At 45.8% G+C, this 23209-nt stretch overlaps 1 pseudogene; it reads left to right on the top strand.

The window, feature by feature from the left end:
- Nucleotides 1–7925: 7925 nt before the first annotated feature.
- Nucleotides 7926–8043, top strand: LOC126428670 (5S ribosomal RNA; annotated as a pseudogene).
- The last annotated feature ends 15166 nt before the right edge of the window (nt 8044–23209 follow it).

Below are 23209 nucleotides of genomic sequence, written 5' to 3'. Positions count from 1 at the left end.
GATAGGCATAGTTAGCAAATGAAAGATTTTAATAGAGAACAAACAATGTATTTACCTTAATAGTCATAACATATATAGCAGTTCATGACATCCAGTCTTACAAATTTCAAAACTGCGCCATCTCTCTCCCCACATCCAGCACTGCTAGCGGCTCACCTCCAACTGCGCAACGCTACGCGCTGTTCACAGCCAACTGCCCAACACTACAATGGCGAATATTACAACAATGCCAACCAGCCACAGACTGCACACAGCACAGCCAGTGATTTTCATATAGAGCGCTACGTGGCGTTGCCATTAAGAAAACATAAACAGCCTACTTAGAAACGAACAAGATTTTTTGCGCCGTTTTGTGACCACAGATGAAACTCGGGTACACTACAATACCCCAGAGACGAAACAACAGCCAAAGCAGTGGAAACATGCCACCAAAGAAGGGAAAGACAATTCCTTCGCTCGGGAAGGTCATAGCATCAGTGTTCTGGTATGCGAAGAGGATTCTGTCTGTAGATTATCTCCCCACTGGGCAAACCTTTACTGGAGAATACTGTGCTAACGTCGTGGACAAATTACAACAAGATAGGCGAAAAAAGGCCAGGTTTCGCAAGGAACAAAGTCATCTTCCATCAAGACAAGCTTTTCAGAGCATTGACACAAGGTTGGCACCGGTGGCGACACCTACAACATGCTGACATGAGGAAAGTTTCCAACCGATTTCTCATACACAAAGAGCAGTTCACCGGCTTTGCCTGGTGACACGCTGTTGTGATGCCTCGTGTAAGGAGGAGAAATGCGTACTATCACGTTTACGACTTTGATAAAGCTCGGTTTGTAGCCTATCGCGATTGCGGTTTATCGTATCGCGACATTGCTGACGCGTTGGTCGAGATCCAATGACTGTTAGCAGAATATGGAATCGGTGGGTTCAAGAGGGTAATCCGGAACGCCGTGCTGGATCCCAACGGCCTCTTATCACTAGCAGTCGAGATGACAAGCATCTTATCCCCACGGCTGTAACGGATGGTGCAGCCACGTCTCGATCCCTAACAGATGGGGACGTTTGCAAGACAACAACCATCTGCACGAACAGTTCGACGACGTGTTTGCAGCAGCACTGACTATCAGCTCGGAGACCGTGGCTGCGGTTACCCTTGACGCTGCATCACATACAGGAGCTCTTGCGATGGTGTACTCAACGACGAACCTGAGTGCACAAATGGCAAAACGTCATTTTTTTCGCATGAATCCAGGTTCTGTTTACAGCATCATGATGGTCGCATCCGTGTTTGGCGACATCACGGTGAACGTACATTGGAAGCCTGTATTCGTCATCGCCATACTGGCGTATGACCTGGCGTGATGGTATGGGGTGCCCTTGGTTACACGTCTCGGTCACCTCTTGTTCGCATTGACGGCACTTTGAACGTGGACGTTACATTTCAGATGCGTTACGACCCGTGGCTCTACCCTTCATTCGATCCCGGCTGAAACGCTACATTTCAGCAAGATAATGCACGACTGCATGTTGCAGGTCCTGTACGGGCCTTTCTGGATACAGAAAATGTACGACTGCTGCCCTTGCCAGCACATTCTCCAGATCTCTCACCAACTGAAAACGTCTGGTCAATGGTGGGCGAGCAACTGGCTCGTCACAATACGCCAGTCACTACTCTTGATGAACTGTGGTATCGTGTTGAGGCTGCATGGGCAGCTGTACCTGTACACGCCATCCAAGCTCTGCTTGACTCAATGCCCAGGCGTATCAAGGCCGTTATTACGGCCAGAGGTGGTTGTTCTGGATACTGATTTCTCAGGATCTGTGCACCCAAATTGCGTGAAAATGTAATCACATGTCACTTCTAGTATAATAAGTTTGTCCAATGAATACCCGTTTATCATCTGCATTTCTTCTTGGTGTAGCATTTTTAATGGCCAGTAGTGTATACGTCCGACAGTGTCGTTCCAGGCGCCGCGAATACTGAACTGGCTCAGTGGCGCACCGCACCCGCACTCCACCGAGCAGAATCGGGTGGACTAGACGGGCGAAGCCTGCGGTCTGCGTGGGAGGGGCCCCTGCCCCAGATGCATAAACACACACACACGGCACGCCACACCACACCACATCGGCATCGGGCGGCAATTAGACCGTGGCAGAGGGGCGGGGTAAGAGCGCCTGCCGTGGAGGACTGCCTGCTGGCGGAACTGACGACACAACAGGTGTTCGGACCGCGGCACGTGAACAGTGGCCAGAGAACGCCAAAGTCAGCTCCTCTCTACGGCATTCTCCTTTCAAATGTGCCGGCTTTGCTCAGACTCCCATTATCACCACAGCATTATCCCCATCCGCAATTCGCTCCATGTATAAAACAGTTCCTCCTCCTCTCCCCCCCCCCCTCCCCCCCCCCCCCCCCCCCCATGAACTATGGACCTTGCCGTTGGTGGGGAGGCTTGCGTGCCTCAACGATACCGATAGCCGTACCGTAGGTGCAACCACAACGTCGATCAGTTGTAGAATTTTGGAACACCTATTATGTGCGAGTGTAATGACTTTTCTGGAGACTAGAAATCTACTGTGTAGGAATCTGCATGGGTTTCAAAAAAGACGATCGTGTGAAACCCAGTTCGCGCTATTCGTTCACGAGACTGAGAGGGCCATAGACACGGGTTCCCAGGTAGACGCCGTGTTTCTTGACTTCCGCAAGGCGTTCGATACAGTTCCCCACAGTCGTTTAATGAACAAAGTAAGAGCATATGGACTGTCTGACCAATTGTGTGATTGGATTGAAGAGTTCCTAGATAACAGGACGCAGCATGTCATTCTCAATGGAGAGAAGTCTTCCGAAGCAAGAGTGATTTCAGGTGTGCCGCAGGGGAGTGTCATAGGACCGTTGCTATTCACAATATACATAAATGACCTTGTGGATGACACCGGAAGTTCACTGAGACTTTTTGCAGATGATGCTGTGGTGTATCGAGTGGTTGTAACAATGGAAAATTATACTGAAATGCAGGAGGATCTGCAGCGAATTGACACATGGTGCAGGGAATGGCAATTGAATTTCAATGTAGACAAGTGTAATGTGCTGCGAATACACAGAAAGATAGATCCTTTATCATTTAGCTACAAAATAGCAGGTCAGCAACTGGAAGCAGTTAATACCATAAATTCATTGGGAGTACGCATTAGGAGTGATTTAAAATGGAAGGACCATATAAAATTAATCGTCGGTAATGCAGATGCCAGGCACAGATTCATTGGAAGAATCCTAAGGAAGTGCAATCCGAAAACGAAGGAAGTAGGTTACAGTACGCGTGTTAGCCCACTGATTGAATACTGCTCAGCAGTGTGGGATCCGTACCAGATAAGGTTGGTAAAAGAGATAGATAAGATCCAACGGAGAGCAGCGCGCTTCGTTATAGGATCATTTAGTAATCGCGAAAGCGTTACGGAGATCATAGATAAACTCCAGTGGAAGACTCTGCAGGAGAGGCGCTCAGTAGCTCGGTACGGGCTTTTGTTGAAGTTTCGAGAACATACCTTCACCGAAGAGTCAAGCAGTATGTTGCTCCGTCCTACGTATATCTCGCGAAGAGACCATTAGGAGAAAATCAGAGAGATCAGAGCCCACACAGAAGCATACCGACAATCCTTCTTTCCACGAACAATACGAGACTGGAATAGAAGGGAGAACCGATATACTCAAGGTATTCTCCGCCACACACCGTCAGGTGGCTTGCAGAGTACGGATGTAGATATAGATGTAGGGGTATCTGTTGAGAGGCCAGACAAACGTATGGTTCCTGATGAGGGACAGCACCCTTTACAGTAGTTGCAGGGGCAACAGTCTGGATCCTTGACTGATCTGGCCCTGTAACACTTACCAAAACGGCCTTGCTGTTGTGGTACTGCGAACGGCTGAAACCAAGCGGAAACTACAGCCGTAATTTTTCCCGAGGGCATGCAGCTTTACTGTATGATTAAATGATGATGGCGTCCTCTTGAGTAAAATGTTTGGGGAGCAAAATAACTGATGATGGTCAAAGTAGAGAGGATATAAAATGTAGATTGGCAAGGAAACCGTTCTGAAGAAGAGAAATCTATACTCGATGTTAACAAATTTAAGTGTCAGGAAGTAGTTTCTGAAAGTATTTGTGTGGAGTGTAGCCATATATGGCACTGAAACATGGACGATAAATAGTTTGGACAAGAATACAAGCTTTCGAAATGTGGTGCTACAAAAGAATGCTGAAGATTAGATGGGTAGATCACATACCTAATGAGGAGGTATTGAATAGAATTGGGGAGAAGAGGAGTTTGTGGTACAACTTGACAAGACAAAGGGACTCGTTGGTAGGACATGTTCTGAGGCATCAAGGGATCACCAATTTAGTACTGGAGGGCAGCATAGAGGGTAAAAATCGTAAAGGGAGACCAAGAAATGAATACACTAAACAGATTCAGAAGGATGTAGGCTGCAGTAGGTACTGGGAGATGAAGACGCTTGCACAGGATAGAGTAGCATGGAGAGCTGCATCATACCAGTCTCAGGACTGAAGACCACCACAACAACAATAAAACAGTTTTGCTGCCCATCAGAATGTCTATGACGGCTTAGCGTACGAGGTGCGACAATAAAGTAATGCGACTAATGTGAAAAAAAATGTTGTTGACAATTTTAGTCAAGTTTAGTGTTGTCTCCTTCAAAGTAGTTCCCTTCTGATTACACACACGTTTTCCAGCGCTTCTACCACTGATGGTAACATTCCTGGGCCTCATCTTCTGTAATATCCTCAAAGACCCTCGTCACAGCTTTTTGAACATCTTGTGTTGTTTGGAAATGGTCTCCCTTAACCGCCGTTTTGACTCATGGAAATAGGAAAAAGTCGCACGGAGCGATATCTGGTGAATAAGGTGGCTGTGTTAGCATCTGTCCCCCATTGAGCATGTTTGGGACTGGATGAAGCGTCGTCTCACACGGTCTGCACGTCCAGCACGAACGCTGGTCCAACTGAGGCGCCAGGTGGAAATGGCATGGCAAGCCGTTCCACAGGACTACATCCAGCATCTCTACGATCGTCTCCATGGGAGAATAGCAGCCTGCATTGCTGCGAAAGGTGGATATACACTGTACTAGTGCCGACATTGTGCATGCTCTGTTGCCTGTGTCTATGTGCCTGTGGTTCTGTCAGTGTGATCATGTGATGTATCTGACCGCAGGAGTGTGTCAATAAAGTTTCCCCTTCCTGGGACAATGAATTCACGGTGTTCTTATTTCAATTTCCAGGAGTGTATATAGCAAATGATTATGGCGCCTTGCTAGGTCGTAGCCATTAACTTAGCTGAAGGCTATTCTAACTATCTTCTCTGCAACTAAGCGAGGCTTCGTCAGTGTTGCATCGCTAGCTAAGTCGTCCGTACAACCGGGGCGAGTGCCAGTAAGTCTCTCTAGACCTGCCGTGTGGCGGCGCTCGGTCTGCAATTACTGACAGTGGCGACACGCGGGTCCGTCGTATACTAGCGGACCGCGGCCGATTTAAAAGGCTACCACCTAGCAAGTGTGGTGTCTGGCGGTGACACCACATATTATGTTGACGGTTCAACTTAAGATGGTCTCTCTTCGTGAGTATATTACAACAGCATTTTAAGTTTTTACATTCGGTCAGAAATTTAGCAAACTGAAATTTTGAAAATCAGATTTTTGTTGCCTCTGCAGCCGACACAGTGTCCGCTGTAGCCGATTAATACCACATAGAACGATTGCACTACTCAAAAACGATCGTCAACAGAGCGCGACGTCATCCACGTTACCACTCAGGTAACGCTTAATGTTGCTGGTGAGACTTTTCGGTTCCTTACGTTTCTTCTAGAGTCGCGCTGCTTGAGATGTGCTCCCAGTAACGTTGAGTCTTACCGGCTAGAAGGTCAGGAACCGAGAAGTTCATTGGACCCAGGCCATACAACTCGGAAAACTCACCAGCAACAAAGACATCCGGTCGTGACAGCCTTCATTATCTAACGCTTAATATTCTACTGCCTGTATGCGATCATATGACATCTCTACCTCACTTCATTACCTAGTTTCATTCATTATCTCTTGTGATTTGCATTCTGCAATTACACGAGAAATGACTCTTGAATTATTTATGTGTTAATCCTAAACAATGTAAGTAATCTCTCCTGATCTGTTTCATTGTAGCTATGTTTACAAGCTTGTTTGTATACGTAAGGGAATATTTCAACATGCCTGTTTATTTGAGTCTTAATTTTACTTGGCTGGCTCTGAGCACTATGGGACTCAACATCTTAGGTCATAAGTCCCCTAGAACTTAGAACTACTTAAACCTAACTAACCTAAGGACGTCACACACACCCATGCCCGAGGCAGGATTCGAACCTGCGACCGAAGTGGTCGCGCGGTTCCAGACTGTAGCGCCTAGAACCGCTCGGCCACTCTGGCCGGCGCGACCGTAGCAGTCCCGCGGTTCCGGACTGCAGCGCTAGAACCGCACGGCCACCGCGGCCGGCTTAATTTTACTCTTACTTTAGCTTTAAGCATGGGTTAAGCAAAAGTCTGGAGTCAATTACGCCTAGGTTACACTCAGCAATCAGGCAGGTTCCCAGTTTAGCTCGACTCGGCAGCACAGAGGGCAGAATGCTACCATCCAGTAACCTGTGTTTTTATCCTAGCACAAAGTGAAGAATTTCAGAAATGCTGGAGGCAATAAGAAAAATAGGAGAAAAAAATCTGAATTGCACATCGGAACGTCCAAGACAAAAGTAATGAATATGGGGAAAACACAAAGCCCAGTAACTCCAACGTTTTAGGACAAGTTATTTGAACACACAAACTACTTTACGCATTTAGTGGAACGATAGCATGTAGAAAGTACATTCGCGCTTTCCATTTAGTGAATTGTTGAAATTGGTGGTATTGATTATGCAAGACAAAAGAGGGAAAGGTGGGTTATAAAAACGGGATGAAAGACGAAAATCGACGAAGCGTATATTGTCGCCTGTCTTTAACACGATTATACCCTGCCGTGGAAAGGTAATTAAACAGGTTTGTGCGTCAGAACCAACGTTGCAATAATGCAACAACGCCATGGCACTCTCAAATCGGCATCAGGCTTCGTTATCAAGCTACTGAATGAAAGTTTAGTTTTCTGGAACGTACGGTGAGGACTTTAGCCCGCAAAAATGGCGCTCGGTCTACTGCATCATCGTATTAAGGCGAATAACAACGAATATTTGCTGAAAAACGTTACAAATTACCAGATAAGGACAAGGAGAAAATCCAATAATACAAATGTATAACATAAATATGCAGAATAATGTAATTCAGCTTATCTAAACGAACATCGACAGACACAACCTTTTACTCCATCCTTTCACTGCAACCGCTACGACAGAATAGATGGAAATATGTGTACAACATGAAAATATGAGAAGTGCAATGCCTGTGTTAGACATGGAAACAATAAAAAGACAGCAGTGCTCCAAGTGGCGTGGAAGTGAACTTCGAATACGAAAAATATGCTGCGGAAAACCGTATTATTGCTTTTCGAAATACAGGTACTAGATGACATTTTTCATTTACATTTTACGGGTGGATCTGGTAGTTAAAGCCCAATACTGCAATTTCAACCGTGTGTCTATCACCAGGTGGAAATTATGTTCCTGATTACAACCTTCGTGTGCGTACTGCACTCCTTGAATTGCAATGTATAAATGTTGTTCGTATTCTGCTTAATTTTTGCTCTCATCCGTAATAATGGATGGGGCAAACGATTCCATATTTGTTTTTGTTTCATACGAAGTAGAAACAGGTTTCGTCGCATAGTATTATGTAGACTCTTGTCATTCAATAAACAATGATTCAGTTTCTTTCTCAGAAGGTATTTAGACTTAAGCGTCAGAATTTGATGCCAAAGGTCTTGCCGCAGTGGTAACACCGGTTCCCGTCAGATCACCGAAGTTAAGCGCTGTCGGGCTAGGCTAGCACTTGGATGGGTGACCATCCGGTCTGCCGAGCGCTGTTGGCAAGCGGGGTGCACTCAGGAGCTACTTGACTGAGAAGTAGCGGCTCCGGTCTCGTAAACTGACGTAGGGCCGGGACTGCGGTGTGCTGACCACATGCCCCACCATATCCGCATCCGGTGACGGCTGTGAGATAAGGATAACACGGCGGCCGGTCGGTACTGTTGGGCATTCATAGGCTGTACTGGCGGAGGTATGTTTTAATCAGAATTTGGTGATAACATCAATCATTATTTCTCTTACAAATACTACCCGATGCAGTCACACTAATGTGACCACCGCCTATGATCAATGTCAGCGTTCAACTACCATTTGCAACCGACAAGTGGCAACAGTAGCTGTTGAGGGTACGTCAAGGGGAACGCGGAAAACAGTACAGTTGTTGTCGTCATGTGGAAACGGAGCGATTTATCTGGTGAACAAAAAGGGCATGATCATTGGCTTTAGGGCCAAGTGTGGAAAGATCCCCCAAACGGTAGTTTATGGAGTATACCGTGCATGGCGCTATCCAAAACCAGCACCGATACAACTCTGGTGCACCACGAGCCTTAGTTGACAGGGGTGAAGGACGCCTGTGGGGATGTGTACGGGCAAATAGGCGTCCAACTGCTGAGCAACTGACCACGAAGATAAACCAACGCCCTACACCTACATGGTTACTCTGCAATTCACACTTAAGTGCCTGACAGAAGGTTCATCGAACCATTTTCATACTACTACTACTCTACCATTCCACTCTCGAATGGCGCGTGGGGAAAAGGAACTCCTAAATCTTTCCGTTCGAGCTCTGATTTCTCTCATTTTATTATGATTATCATTTCTCCCTACGTAGGTGGGTGGGTGTCAACAAAATATTCACGCATTCAGAAGAGAAAGTTGATTTCGTAAATAGATATCGCCGCAAAGAAAACCGCTTTTTTTCAGTGACTGCCTCCCCAACTCGCGTATCATATCAGTGACACTCTCACCCCTATTGCACGATAACACGAAACGAGCTGCCCTTCTTTGCACTTTTTCGATGTCCTCCGTCAATCCTACCTGGTAAGGATCCCATACCGCGCAGCAATATTCCAGCATAGGACGGAAAAGTAATGTAGGCTGTCTCTTTAGTGGGTTTGCCGCATCTTCTAATTGTTCTGCCAACAAAGCGCAGTCTCTGTTTCGCCTTCCCCACAATATTATCTATGTGGTCTTTCCATTTTAAGTTGCTCGTAATTGTAATTCCTATGTATTTAGTCGAATTGACAGCCCTTAGATTTGTGCGATTTATCGTATACCCAAAATTTATCGGATTTCTTTTAGTACCCATGTGGATGACGTCGCGCATTTCTTTGTTTAGTGCCAATTGCCACTTTTCGCATCATACAGAAATTCTCTCTAGATCATTTTGTAATTTGAATTGATCGTTTGATGATTTTACTAGACGGCAAATTACAGCATCATCTGCAAACGGTCTAAGGGGACTGCTCAGATTATCACCTAGATCATTTACACAAATCAAGAACAGCAGAGGGCCTATGACGCTACCTTGCGGAACGCCAGATATCACTTGTGTTCTGCTCGATGATTTACCGTCTATCACCACGAACTGTGACCTCTCTGAGAGGAAATCACGAATCCAGTCACACAACTGAGACGATACTCCATATGGACGCAATTTGATTAACAGTCGTTTGTGAGGAAGGGTATCAAAAGCCTTCTGGAAATCTAGGAATATGGAATAGATCTGAGATCCCTTGTCGACAGCACTCATTACTTCATGGGAATAAAGAGCTAGCTGTGCTGCACAAGAACGATATTCTCTGAATCCATGTTGGTTATATATCAATAACTCATTGTCTTCAAGGGGATTCATACTGTTAGAGTACAGTATATGCTGTAAAATCCTACTGAAAATTGAGGTCAGTGATATGGGTCTGTAATTCATTGGGTTACGCCTATTTCCTTTCTTGAATATTGGTGTGACCTGTGCTACTTTCCAGTCTTTAGGAAAAGACCTTTCGTCAAGTGAGCGGTTGTATATGATTGCTAAGAAAGGCGCTATTGTGTCTGCATACTCTGAAAGGAACCTGATTGGTATACCATCTGGACCGGAAGACTTGCCTTTCTTAAGTGATATGAGTTGTTTCGCAACACCTAAGATATCTACTTTTTCACTCGTGCTAATAGCTGTTCTGGTTTCGAATTCTGGAATATTTCCTTCGTCTTCTTTCGTGAAGGAATTACGGAAAACTGTATTTAGTAACGCCGCATTAGTGGCAGCATCGTCGGTAACATTTCCATCGCTATCGCGCAGTGACGGTATTGACTGTTTTTTGCCACTGGCGTACTTTACATACGACCAGAATCTCTTTGGGTTTTCTACCATGTTTTGAGACAATGTTTCATTGTGGAAACTATTAAAAGCATCTCGCGTTGACGTCCGCACTGAATTCCGAGCTTCCGTGAAACTTAGCCAGTCTTCGGGATTTAGCGTTCTTCTGAATTTGGCATGCTTTCTTCGTTGATTTTGCAGCAATGTCCTGACGTGTTATGTGTACCATGGTGGATCAGTCCCGCCTCTTATTAACTGATGCGGTGTGAACATTGTCTCCTCAGCGACCGTTCTGAGGCCGTTGCTGCATATCGGCCTCTGCACCAAGTGACTGGTTCATGCACCCATGCTGATGGCTCTCATCGGCGATGAATGCTGAAATTTGCACGCCAGCACGGCAACTGAACGTCCACTGAGTGGCGATAGGTGACCTCTTCAGATGAATCACGTTTTATCCTCCATCGGACAGGTGGCCGGTGGCGTGTACAGCGCGAAATGTCCGAAACCAAACATCCTGAAATAATCGTTGGAAGGGCTCACGCCGGAGATCTCGTCATTCTGGAAGGCAGAATTGATCAACAATAGTATGCATCCATCTTTGAGGGTGAGGGCCATATCCACCCCTACATGCAGTTTGTTTTTTTCCTCGACACGATGGCAACTACCGGCAGGACAATGAAACGTGTCCCACAGCTCGCAGTCTACGAGCGTGGTTCGAATGCGACCAGGATGAGTTTACCGTAGCCTCCTGGCCACCAAACTCCCCGGATTTAAACCCAATCGAGAATCTCTGGGAACACCTCGATCGGGCTAGTATGCATCCATCCTTGAGGGTGAGGACGATGTCCGCCACAACATGCAGTTTGTGTTTTCCTCGACACGATGGCAACTACCAGCAGGATAATGCAAAGTGTCCCACAGCTCGCAGTGTACGAGCCTGTTTCTAAGAGCGCCATGATCAGTTTGCTGTACACCTCTGGCCACCAAACTCCCTGGATTTATACCCAATCGAGGATCTCTGGGAACACCTCGATCGGGCTGTTGGCACTGTGGACCCTCGACTGAGAAACCTAGCACAGCTCGCCACAGCACTGGAGTCGGCATGGCTCCACATCCCTGTCGGTATCTTCCAGAACCTCAGTGACTCCCTTCCTCCGCCTCTCACAGCGGTCCGTGCTGCAAAAGGTGGTTTTTCAGGATTTTGACAGGTGGTCACATTAATGTAAGGTGACCGTGTACTTACGAGGTGCAACAATAAAGTAATGGGACTGATTTTCTTTTCAAGATGTGACAACCCTGCAGGTTTGCGTAGGCACAATACCTTTGACCTTGGTCTGTAAGCTGCTTCTAGTCCAAGCGGCACATCGATGCAACTGCTCACTCGTGAGTTGTGCTGTAATAAGTTAACACGTGTTTGTCTCTCTAGTCATAGAAATTGAACCGCATAATATTTCGCAACGGTATGTCATTTCGTTTTGCGTTAAATTGAGCCCGCCTTCTGGTGGCCGAACGGTTCTAGGCGCTTCAGTCTGGAACCGCGCAACCACTACGGCCGCAGGCTCGAGAACTGCCTCGGGCATGGATGTGTGTGATGTCCTTAGGTTAGTTAGGTTTAAGTAGTTCTAAGTTCTATGGGACTGATGACCTGAGATGGTCAGTCCCATAATGCTCAGAGCCATTTGAACCAAGCCGTTAAATTGAGTGAAAACGCGACGACAACTTATGGTATGCTTCAAAAGGCTTTTGGAGAGAGGTTATGTGAAGAGCTCAAGTTTTTTGTTGTCATAAAATCTTTAGTGAAGGCAGAACGAATGTTGAAGATGAAGACCGCAGTAGACGACCATCAACCTCACGGACGGATGTCAACTTGGCCAGGGTGCGTGAACTCGTACGATCTGATCGAAGATTATCCGTGAAAATGATTGCAGAACAACTGAACATCAGTGAGAAACGGTTCGTCTAATAATAACTGAAGATCTTGGCACGAGAAAGATTTGTGCGAAAATGGTCCCCAAAAATCTCACACCACAACAGCGAGAGACACTGAAAAATGTGGCAGCCGAGCTGTTAGAGCAAGCGGGATTCAATCCAGAATTGTTGAGCCGTGTTATCACTGGTGATGAAAGTTCTTTTTTCCAGTACGATTCAGAGACAAAACGCCAAAGTTCGCAATGCTGCTCAAAGGGATCACCCAGACCAAGAAAAGCTCACATGTCAAAGTCAAAAGTGAAATGCATGCTTGTGTTCTGCTTTGATTCCAAGGGAATTGTTCGTAAAGAGTGGGTGCCTCCTGGACAAACAGTTAACCTGGCCAGGTTAGTTGACTTACACCTTCTAGAGCACGTTTGGTGGCACGGGATACATGCGGACGTGCATTGTCCTGTTGGAACAGCAAGTTCCCTTGCCGGTCTAGGAATGGTAGAACGATGGGTTCGATGACGGTTTGGATGTACCGTGCACTATTCAGTGTCCCCTCGACGATCACCAGTGGTGTACGGCCAGTGTAGGAGATCGCTCCCCACACCATGATGCCGGGTGTTGGCCCTGTGTGCCTCGGTCGTATGCAGTCCTGATTGTGGCGCTCACCTGCACGGCGCCAAACACGCATACGACCATCATTGGCACCAAGGCAGAAGCGACTCTCATCGCTGAAGACGACACGTCTCCATTCGTCCCTCCATTCACGCCTGTCGCGACACCACTGGAGGCGGGCTGCACGATGTTGGGGAGTGAGCGGAAGACGGCCTAACGGTGTGCGGGACCGTAGCCCAGCTTCATGGAGACGGTTGCGAATGGTCCTCGCCGATACCCCAGGAGCAACAGTGTCCCTAATTTGCTGGGAAGTGGCGGTGCGGTCCCCTACGGCACTGCGTAGGATCCTACGGTCTTGGCGTGCATCCGTGCGTCGCTGCGGTCCGGTCCCAGGTCGACGGGCACGTGCACCTTCCGCCGACCACTGGCGACAACATCGATGTACTGTGGAGACCTCACGCCCCACGTGTTGAGCAATTCGGCGGTACGTCCACCCGGCCTCCCGCATGCCCACTATACGCCCTCGCTCAAAGTCCGTCAACTGCACATACGGTTCACGACCACGCTGTCGCGGCATGCTACCAGTGTTAAAGACTGCGATGGAGCTCCGTATGCCACGGCAAACTGGCTGACACTGACGGCGGTGGTGCACAAATGCTGCGCAGCTAGCGCCATTCGACGGCCAACACCGCGGTTCCTGGTGTGTCCGCTGTGCCGTGCGTGTGATCATTGCTTGTACAGCCCTCTCGCAGTGTCCGGAGCAAGTATGGTGGGTCTGACACACCGGTGTCAATGTGTTCTTTTTTCCATTTTCCAGGAGTGTATATTGTGGTTATAACATGTATCATCAAGAGCGATGTTCTACAAATGTGGATTAAAGTTAAGTATTCCAGCAGCTACGTACTTTTCTTTATAGCATTCATTACGTATCCTGTTTCAGACCTCACGCCAGCCTGCGTGAGTTTGAGCGCGTGCCTTTCGGTTACCCGTCACTGTGGACTGGCGGTCTTGTCAGTCCACAACATAATAAGCATAGAGTTAAAGCTAGAAACTGTGTACGGGGTGGACATTAATAAAGCCGACGAACTGTAGGGACGGATTCCTGACTGCAAATTGAGGAAAAACGGTCGTGTGAACGTGTGTCCGGAAATGGTCGGTGTGCGTGCAACGACGACAAGTCGTCGCGGAACACAGTACAGAGCTGCACCGTATTCAGGTCACAACAGATGCTCAGAGTGGCTGCCATGGGATTGCAGGCGATAGGGATAGTAGCGGTTGTCATGCAGGATACACGTAATCGTACTTTGGCTTACACCATGTTGGCGGCCACTTTCCTGAAGCCTGTACTAGGATGCCTCTCAATATCGTGTAGAAACCGGGCCTCCAGACCTGGTGTACGCACAGTCAGCCGCCTCCCTGCACGTTCGCATGTCTGAAAGGACCCGTGATCACAAAAAGGCCCGAAAATTACTTTAAATGTAGAGTGATGCGGTTGGGGTCTGTGAGGCTACTTGTTTTGGTATAGCTGTGCTGCCTCTCGACCGTTTCCGTCTGCTTTACCGCATACAAACACCATATCGGCTTGTTCCCGACATGAATAACGGACCATTCTGCTGCTTACAGTACGCTGCGTCAATCACACAGCCTGCAACACACGAGGAACACACGGCACGTGGTCAGAGGAACTTTCATCCGTTACCACCATCATTAATCACAAGTGTTTCCCCTGAGGCCTGGAAAGTGGGACAAATTAAACCACTGCCTAAAAAGAACATCGCCACAGCACCCTCTGACTACCGCCCCATCTGCCTTCTTCCTGCACTATTAACGGCCTTAGAATATACAGTCCATGACCAGCTCACCAACTACCTAACTAGTAACAACCTACTAGACGAATACCAATCAGGTTTCTGTAAACATCGAAGCACAACATCCGCACTGATAAAGGTGGCAGATGACCTGAAACTTGCCATGGACAGACAAGAAGCGACTATCATTTGCTTCTTAGATTTCAGCAAAGCATTTGATACTGCCGACTTCGACATCTTGCTTGCCAAACTTAACGGTCTAAAAATCACAATGGCGGCAGGCAGTGTCAGGCGTTCCTCAAGGCTCAGTATTAGGTCCTATACTCTTCTCTCTGTATGTCAATGATGTGTCAACGGTTCTGACCTATTGCAAATATCATATGTATGCTGATGACCTTCAGTTGTATCTAAGTGCGAAACCAATAAATCTCAAGAAAGCTATTGAAAATTTCGATACTGACCTCCATGCGCTGTCTAAATGGGCACAGGACATAGGTGTAAAACTAAACCCATCTAAAACCCAAGCGGTACTTGTTGGTCACTCTAAGCTCATTAGCCCAAAAATCGGGAATCCGTACCACCTCTTATCCTAAATGGAACAAATATTAACTCCTCTCCCTCAGCAAAGAGTTTGGGAGTAATAATAGATGAAAATCTAAATTGGTCAGAGCACGTAACTGCAGTGTGCAAAAAAGCATCAGCATCCCTTCATGTCCTACAAAAATATAAAAAACTCTTCCCTTTCGATCTGAAAAAGAAATTAGTACAAACGCTTATACTCCCAATCATTGACTACAGCGATATTATCCTACAACGCCTCTGTCAGGAACATTCACGACGTCTAGAACTGGTCATGAATACCTGCGTCCGATATATCTGATCACATTTCACCAGCATATGCAAAATTGTCCTGGCTGCGTGCAGACAAACGAAGATATTTCCATACACTCTGTCTCATCTACTGCCTTATAAATGTACACTCTCCCTCATATCTCTCCTCGTTCCTAACGCTTATGTCGGAACAACATGACAGAAACACACATTCGCATTATAATAAAAACCTCTCGGTTCCATTGCATCGCTCAGTCACCTTCTCCAAGTCCTTTACAGTAGCGGGAACCTCCCTCGTTATGTTAGAGAACTTAAAAACATGTCCGGATTCAAAAAACAGTTAATGACGTATCTACTTATGCAACAGTAATGCCTTCGTCTGTACATGAAAGCACTTCCACCTCATTACTTCCCTCTTTCCCCCTCCTTAAATCTCCCTTACCCAAAACTCGCTATACTAGTAAACATGTACTTTACCCACCAAGATATTAATGTACATCAGCACAAATCTTCATTACTATTGCCAATTTTTCTCATGTTTATCATTATTATTTGATTTTGTACTGTTATTATTATTGCTTTTATCATAATCTGTATGTATAGCACCTGTTGTAAAAATACTGCCGCATTTACTTTATTAGGTCTTAGTCACTACTCTTTATTCATATTGTCACTAGAGTAATCTAATTTTCTCGTTTAAACTATTGTAATGATATGAAGTGTGAAATGCTGCATGTGTGGAACACTGGTCCGATGTGAGAGAGGGCCTGATGGCCCTAATCTGATCAGGTTAAATAAATAAATAAATAAATACCGTGGCAACCATGCAGTTCCGCATAGATGTTCATAGGTCCTTTTTCTCCTCTGTTTCCAATGGAATCCGCCCCTGCAGTCTGTCAGTTTTATTTATGTTCACCCTGCATATGTGTAGAGGTGGCTTAACTTTTAGTGTACAAATTACCCAGAATATATTTATTCACTATATGAGAATGAGACCATTTAGCTACTTCCAAACAAATTTTTTTAATTGCATTTATTAGCCTTTATCGTACACTATACAGCCAGCTTATTCATAGATAAAATACACTGATACTGATAGAAACACACACACACACACACACACACACACACACACACACACACACACACACATCCGCTCGCGCACGCGTGCTTTGTGGACAGAAGGTACGTAGTTACAGTCGACTAAATAAAAGAACATTTTTGTGCTGGTGGTTGTCAGTGATCCTTTGATTATTTATGTGGATACATAGAGCACAGTGATTCCATGGTTGGCATATGAAACTTTGTCATGCTGTGTTGGTGATAAAGCTGTCACACAGATTGGCAACGGACGACCAAGATTGATAAGTCCTTGCTCCCAGTTATAAGTTCATATATCTGCACTGAAGAGTGAAAGAAAATGATACACCTTCCTAATATCGTGTAGGGCCCCCGCGAGCACGTAGAAGTGCAGCAAAACGACGTGGCATGGGCTCGACTAAGGTGTGCAGTAGTGCTGGAGGGAGCTGACACCATGAATCCTGCAGGGATGTCTATAAATCCGTAACAGTACGAAGGGGTGGAGATTTCTTCTGAATAGCACGTTGCAAGGCTTCCCAGATATGCTCAATAATGTTCATGTCTGCGGAGTTTGGTGGCCTGCGAAGTGCTTAAACTCAGAAGAGTGTTCCTGCAGCCACACGGAAGCAATACTGGACGTGTGGGGTGTTGCACTGCCCTGCTGCAATTGCCCAAGTCCTTCGGTATGCACAATGGACATGAATGGACGCAGGTGATCCGACAGGATGCTTACGTACGTGTCACCTGTCAGAATAGTATCTAGACGTATCAGGGGTGCCATATCAGTCGAACTGCACACGCCCCACGCCCCACACCATTACAGAGTCTCCAGCAGTTTGAATAGTCCCCTGCTGACATGCAGGGTCCATGGATTTATGAGGTTCTCTCCATACCCGTACACGTCCATCCGCTCGATCCAATTTGAAACGAGACTTGTCCGACCAGTCATCGACAGTCCAATGTCGGTGTTCAAGGGCCCAGACGTGGCGTAAAGCTTTGTGTCGTGCAGTCATCAAGGACACACGAGTAGGCCTTCGCCTTCGAAAGCCCATACCGATGATGTTTCGTTGAATGGATCACACGCTGACACTTGTTGACGGCCCAGAACTGAAATCTGCAGGAACTTGCGGAAGGGTTGCACTTCTGTCACGCTGAACGATTCTCCTCAGTCGTCGTTGGTCCCGATCTTGCAGGATATTTCTCCGACCGCATCGATGTCGGATGTTTGACGTTTTATGGGATTCCTGATGTTCACGGTACACTCGTGAAATGGTCGTCCAGGAAAAGCACCACTTCGTCGCTACCTCAGAGATGCTGTGTCCCATCGCTCAGGCACCGACTATAACACCACGATCAAACTAACTTAAATCTTGATAACCTGCCATTTTAGCAGCAGTAACCTATCTGACAACTACGTCAGACACTTGTTTTCTCATATAGGCGTTGCCGACATCAGCGCATTATTCTCTCTGTTTACGTATCTCTCTATTTGAATACGCATGCCTATACCAGTTTCTTTGGCACTCCAGTGTATATACAATGAGATTTCATTGAAACACCGGAGTGAGATTTTTAATGACCAGCTGCTCAGACCAATGATGAAATCTCGTTCGAAATGCTTGGAACGAATAACGTGTCATCGTCCTATTTCAATTGGACTGTCACCAAATATTCACACTGCAAGTAATTATTACGACAAATGCAAATACTGGGACTGAATTGATACGTATTCCTTTCAAAACAGTCTAATGTACTGAAAAAGGAAGTGAATCGTGTCCAAATATGCACAGAACGGTATTAACCATATCATTTCGTCTCTGTAGGAAAGCTGGGTTTAATACGCATGAGCGTATAAACTGTACATGTGAAATGGACTATTAAACAGAGCGTTTAGCTGTTACAAACTGGTTTTCAGAGCAGACATTTTACTTTGTATAGCAGCCGCGTGAATAAGAGTTGGACATATTAATTTCACATGCGATGTATAGCGTATGTGCCGGAGAAAATAATTTTTCTTTTCAGTAGCTTTGCGTCAAACGAGCATGTTTGTGACGCCCAGATTAAATATAATGTTAAATTTTAAGATACCCGTGTTATATGCGACTTAATGCGGTGTGTGTGATTGACTTAAGAAATTTATAAGGAATGTAATTTTCTGTTTCAGTCACGTTTCAAAATGAATATTATGCAGAAACAGTTTTTTAACGTTTGATTTTCCACAAAACCATAGTCACAGAAGTTGGTGCAAAGAATAAAATAGTTCACATACGAGTACAAGTCAGTTTTTTTTTCTGTTCCAAAGGCTGAGCGTACTGCGGCAACAGTGTTCTGCTTCAACATCGCTGCTGTTCCTTTCTTCATTAGCCTCTAGAGCCTGGGTAATCTCTTCTGTCTCCACTTCTTTCGCAATGTCCATGTTGGCTGGATTACTGACTAATAAGTTGCTCAGGATTCTGGAAACCTGACGAGATCCTACCAGAATTCTTGAAGGAACTGGGAACTCTAGGAAGAAGGTTGTTCGCCAAACTCTGCACGGAATATGTCAGTACGGGTGCTCCCCCAAGATCTGGAAAGAAGCAAAAGTCATCGCTGTGCTGAAACCCGGAAAGACTGGAGATAACCCAAAGACCTACAGACCAATATCCCTGCTATGCAACTCCTATAAATTATTCGAGAGAATATTACTGACTACACCCGTACATCGACACCAACCTTCCACCATACCAAGCCGGTTTTCGAGCAAGCAGACATTGCTACGATCAAGTGCAGTCCCTTACAACCTACATAGAGAAAGGCTTCCAAAACAAGATGAAAACCGGATTGATCTCACAGATCTTACATCAGCTTACGATACACTTACGATACAGTGTGGATCGAAGGGCCATTGTTCAAGGTAACTAGAATCATAAAATGCAAGCATACCTACACACTACTCAAAACATATTAACAGGCAGGAAAATCAGTCTCACTTCATGGCTCGAACATTAAGAGCGTGGTTCTGATTAATGGTCTGCCAGAGAGCTCGGCACTAGCCCCCGCTGTCTTCAACCTCCGTATAGCATACATGCCAGGCACCCAAATCACGTAAATTTGCATACGCTGACGACCTGGCTACCGCGTATCAAAGTAAAAGTTTCAACGATCTCGACAAAACAATGAATGCAGACCTGGATGTCCTGAACACACATTACTCCAGGTGGCACCTACATCCAAACGCCAACAAAACAACGAGCACAATAATGCACCTTACGAACAGGAAAGTACATACAAAATTACACCTTTCTATGAATGAATGGACAGCAGGTTAGACACGAGAATAAGCCTAAATACTTGGGTGTGAAACTAGATCGCAGTCTAACGTACAATGCGCCCCTAGAAGACACAAATCAGGAACTAAGATTCCGAAATGCTATCCTTTCGAAACTGGCTGGAACGACATAGGGATGTGGGGCGAGCAGTTTGAGGACATCAGCACTAGCCCTTGTCTACAGCGTAGCTTGTAGTATATTGATTATTCCTTGTTACTGTAGTGTTACCCTGAAGCTGTGAGAAAGGAGGACAGGAGCTCCAAGGCGCGGACGCAGAGACGATGCTGAGGGCAGACGAAACTAGGAGAGAGATTGTTACATGAAGTAAACCGTAAGGGGAGAGCCTTGCGAAAATACAGGCGCCCCCAGACGCAGTCCCAGGGCGCTAGTTACTCATCAAGGAATTAACAGGTAACTTCATATGTCGTCTAGACGCTGTGGTAGGTTGCCACCGTAGAACTTTGTAACCAACAGGCACGTACTGGCGTATAAAGCCAGCTTGATACCAGCCCTGAGAACAGCAACGTCAGAAGCTCACAGGAGTTAGAAAGAGAGCGAAAACGCCAAAGAAATGTTGCCCTAGCAGTCCCCACTCTGGGGAGCCCGAGGGGGCGGGGCTAAATGACGTATAACAAAAATGTTGCAAGCCATATTTGGCAGAGCAGTTACGTTTAGCTTTCAGCTGAACAATGTTGATGCCAATTACGGACTGCATCAACATCCCCGCCTTAGGAGCAGTAGAGGGGACCTAACTAAACCGTGGCTGGCAGGCACCTGCAAAAGACCTGCGGGATTGGCTGGGTGGCTTTAAGTGGGAAAAACAGTGCCCCCACGCGACTCTTTAAAACCCCTAGATTCCGCATTTTGGCGGAGTACTCAGTCAGACGATCTGGGAGTCGAATCCGCGTCCGTCGACTCCAGCCTCGGTCCAGCTCCGCGTAAGTCTGCTCTCTCAGTCGGAGTGCCTCAGTGAACAGTGTCACTTTCAGTATGTTTTGTTTTGCAACTAAGTTGTTACCTTAAGATGATGCTAGTGTTTGCTACTGTGGTTAGCATCCACTCCTGCGACTTCTGCACTGGCTTCTGCTGTAACAGTGTTATTCATGCTTTTTCTGACCCTAGAACTAGCCTCCAGTGTATTAGTTAATCCTGTCTGGAATAAACAACTATTTCAAAATCCTGTTTGTCCAAGAGTCTCCAAAACGAGTTCTCTACGAAGTCTCACCACCCGCATTTCTAGTAAATGACTGTACCGGTGTTGGCTCAGATAGAAGAAAACAATCGAATGCCTTCACTGTGAATTGCCCTTTCTGCTCTGTACCGCTCGGGAGCGCAGACTGACCAGTAACCCCTTTACTCCCTCTGCCACCTGTGTCTGGACACGACAAGCTGAATACTGCTCACCAGCCTGGATGAGAAGTGCTAGAGTGGACATCCAGCTGAGGAAGACAATGCGAATAATCTCGGGAACATCTATGACCACCCCCTGCGCGTGGCTCCCTGTCCTAGCCAACATATAGCCCTCTGTATTCTGGCGATGACAGGTAGCCCTAAGAATATACCAAAAAATCGTAGACAACCCGGACCTCCCCATCCACGAAGATCTAACAGCTGCAAACAGGCTTAAATCCAGGATAGCTTTCTGGAAATTCGGCGAAGTGCTTCAAGGCTTCAACTCAGAAACGACCTGGAAGGGACTGTGGGTTGCAAGTGCACACACGAACTGCAGTTTGGTGGACGTCCCCGACAAGATGATTGAACGGCTCAACGTCCCAAGGAAACTGCGGACAACTGTGAACCGCCTAAGAACAGGTGTCGGTGGATGCAAGCACCTAATGATGAAGTGGGAACTGTCAGACAGCTCTGAATGCGAGTGTAGTAAAATCCAAACAATGGACTATTTACTCGTGTGTGATGTGTACGAATATGATGGTGATTTGAAAGACATACACAGATTCAGTGACGCGGCCTTAAAGTGGCTCGAGAGTATTTGTAATGTTGTATAGCATTATAAAAGCACCTGTAAACAAAATTGTTACCCTAGTTGTATAAGTATATTGTTATTAATGTATGAATGATTGCCTTTGTATAAGCCGAACGAGTAAATAAACGGCTGTTCCTGTGCGCTAGCTTGTTGGCTCAGTGAATAGCTCTATAGGCAGCGACTGCAGAGCATTTCATTATCAGCACCCCATCGTCCGTATGTATCAAGGAAGAAATGAAAGGAATAATCCATTTACTGTATTCCGAAGGAATTAAAACTTCGGAGATCTAAGTGTATTTTTTTTTTTTAATTTTAGACTGCGTCATATGGTATGTGGATAGTTAATCGTCTTACAGCTACACCATGTCTTACACAAAACACGTACAATTATCGCAATGTTAATATTGAAACGTCCCCTTTGGAAAATTAAAATTACTGTGCTGGAAAACTTCTACGTTATTTGGTACAGACACAGCTGAGTAAAACTCAACGTACTCAGACATTTCTCTCCTTACTTACTCTGATCATCAATAAACTGACACAATATTTTTAGCGCAACGCAATCTGACTTTTCAGTATTCCCTATAAAAGAATGGTCGTGTTTAACAATAACCTACACCTTTCATGAATGACTTACCTTACAAAAATCTTCGCTACTCGAACTACTGAAATACAGCGAGCGCCAATACTGCCAGCTAAATAGAAGATTATAACTACTGAAGGCACTAACTACTGATAGGCATAGTTAGCAAATGAAAGATTTTGATAGAGAACAAACAATATTTTTACCTTAATAGCGTTCAAAAGTCATTATATATATAAATACATTTTGTGACATCCAGTTAAACAAATTTCGTTTTTCTAACGGACACACGTCCAGATCGTCCGCTCAGATCTCTGCCATCTCTCCCCCCACATCCACCACTGCTGGCGGCTCACCCCCAGCTGCCCAACGCAACGCACTGTTCCCATCCAACTGCCCAACACTTCACTAGCGAATATTCCAACAATGAGTCCAACCAGCCACAGACTGCACACAGCACAGCCAGTGATTTTCATACAGAGCGCTACGTGGCATTACCAACATAAAAACCTAAACAGCCTACTTACAATACGTCAACATCGAAAATTGAAGAAACGATTTTTAATATTTATTACACAAGAAGACCAATGAAACATATTAATTCGAAAGGTTCTTTCATGTTTACATTTAAAAAAATCATGTTTACATTTAAAAAAATCATGTTTACATTTAAAAAAATCATGTTTACATTTAAAAAAATCATGTTTGTACTTAGCCTTTAAGAGAGGTAA

This window comes from Schistocerca serialis, chromosome 12, assembly GCF_023864345.2.
Source record: "Schistocerca serialis cubense isolate TAMUIC-IGC-003099 chromosome 12, iqSchSeri2.2, whole genome shotgun sequence".
In the NCBI taxonomy this organism is placed as follows: Eukaryota; Metazoa; Arthropoda; class Insecta; order Orthoptera; family Acrididae; genus Schistocerca; species Schistocerca serialis.
This window is presented reverse-complemented; position numbering and strand designations above follow the sequence as displayed.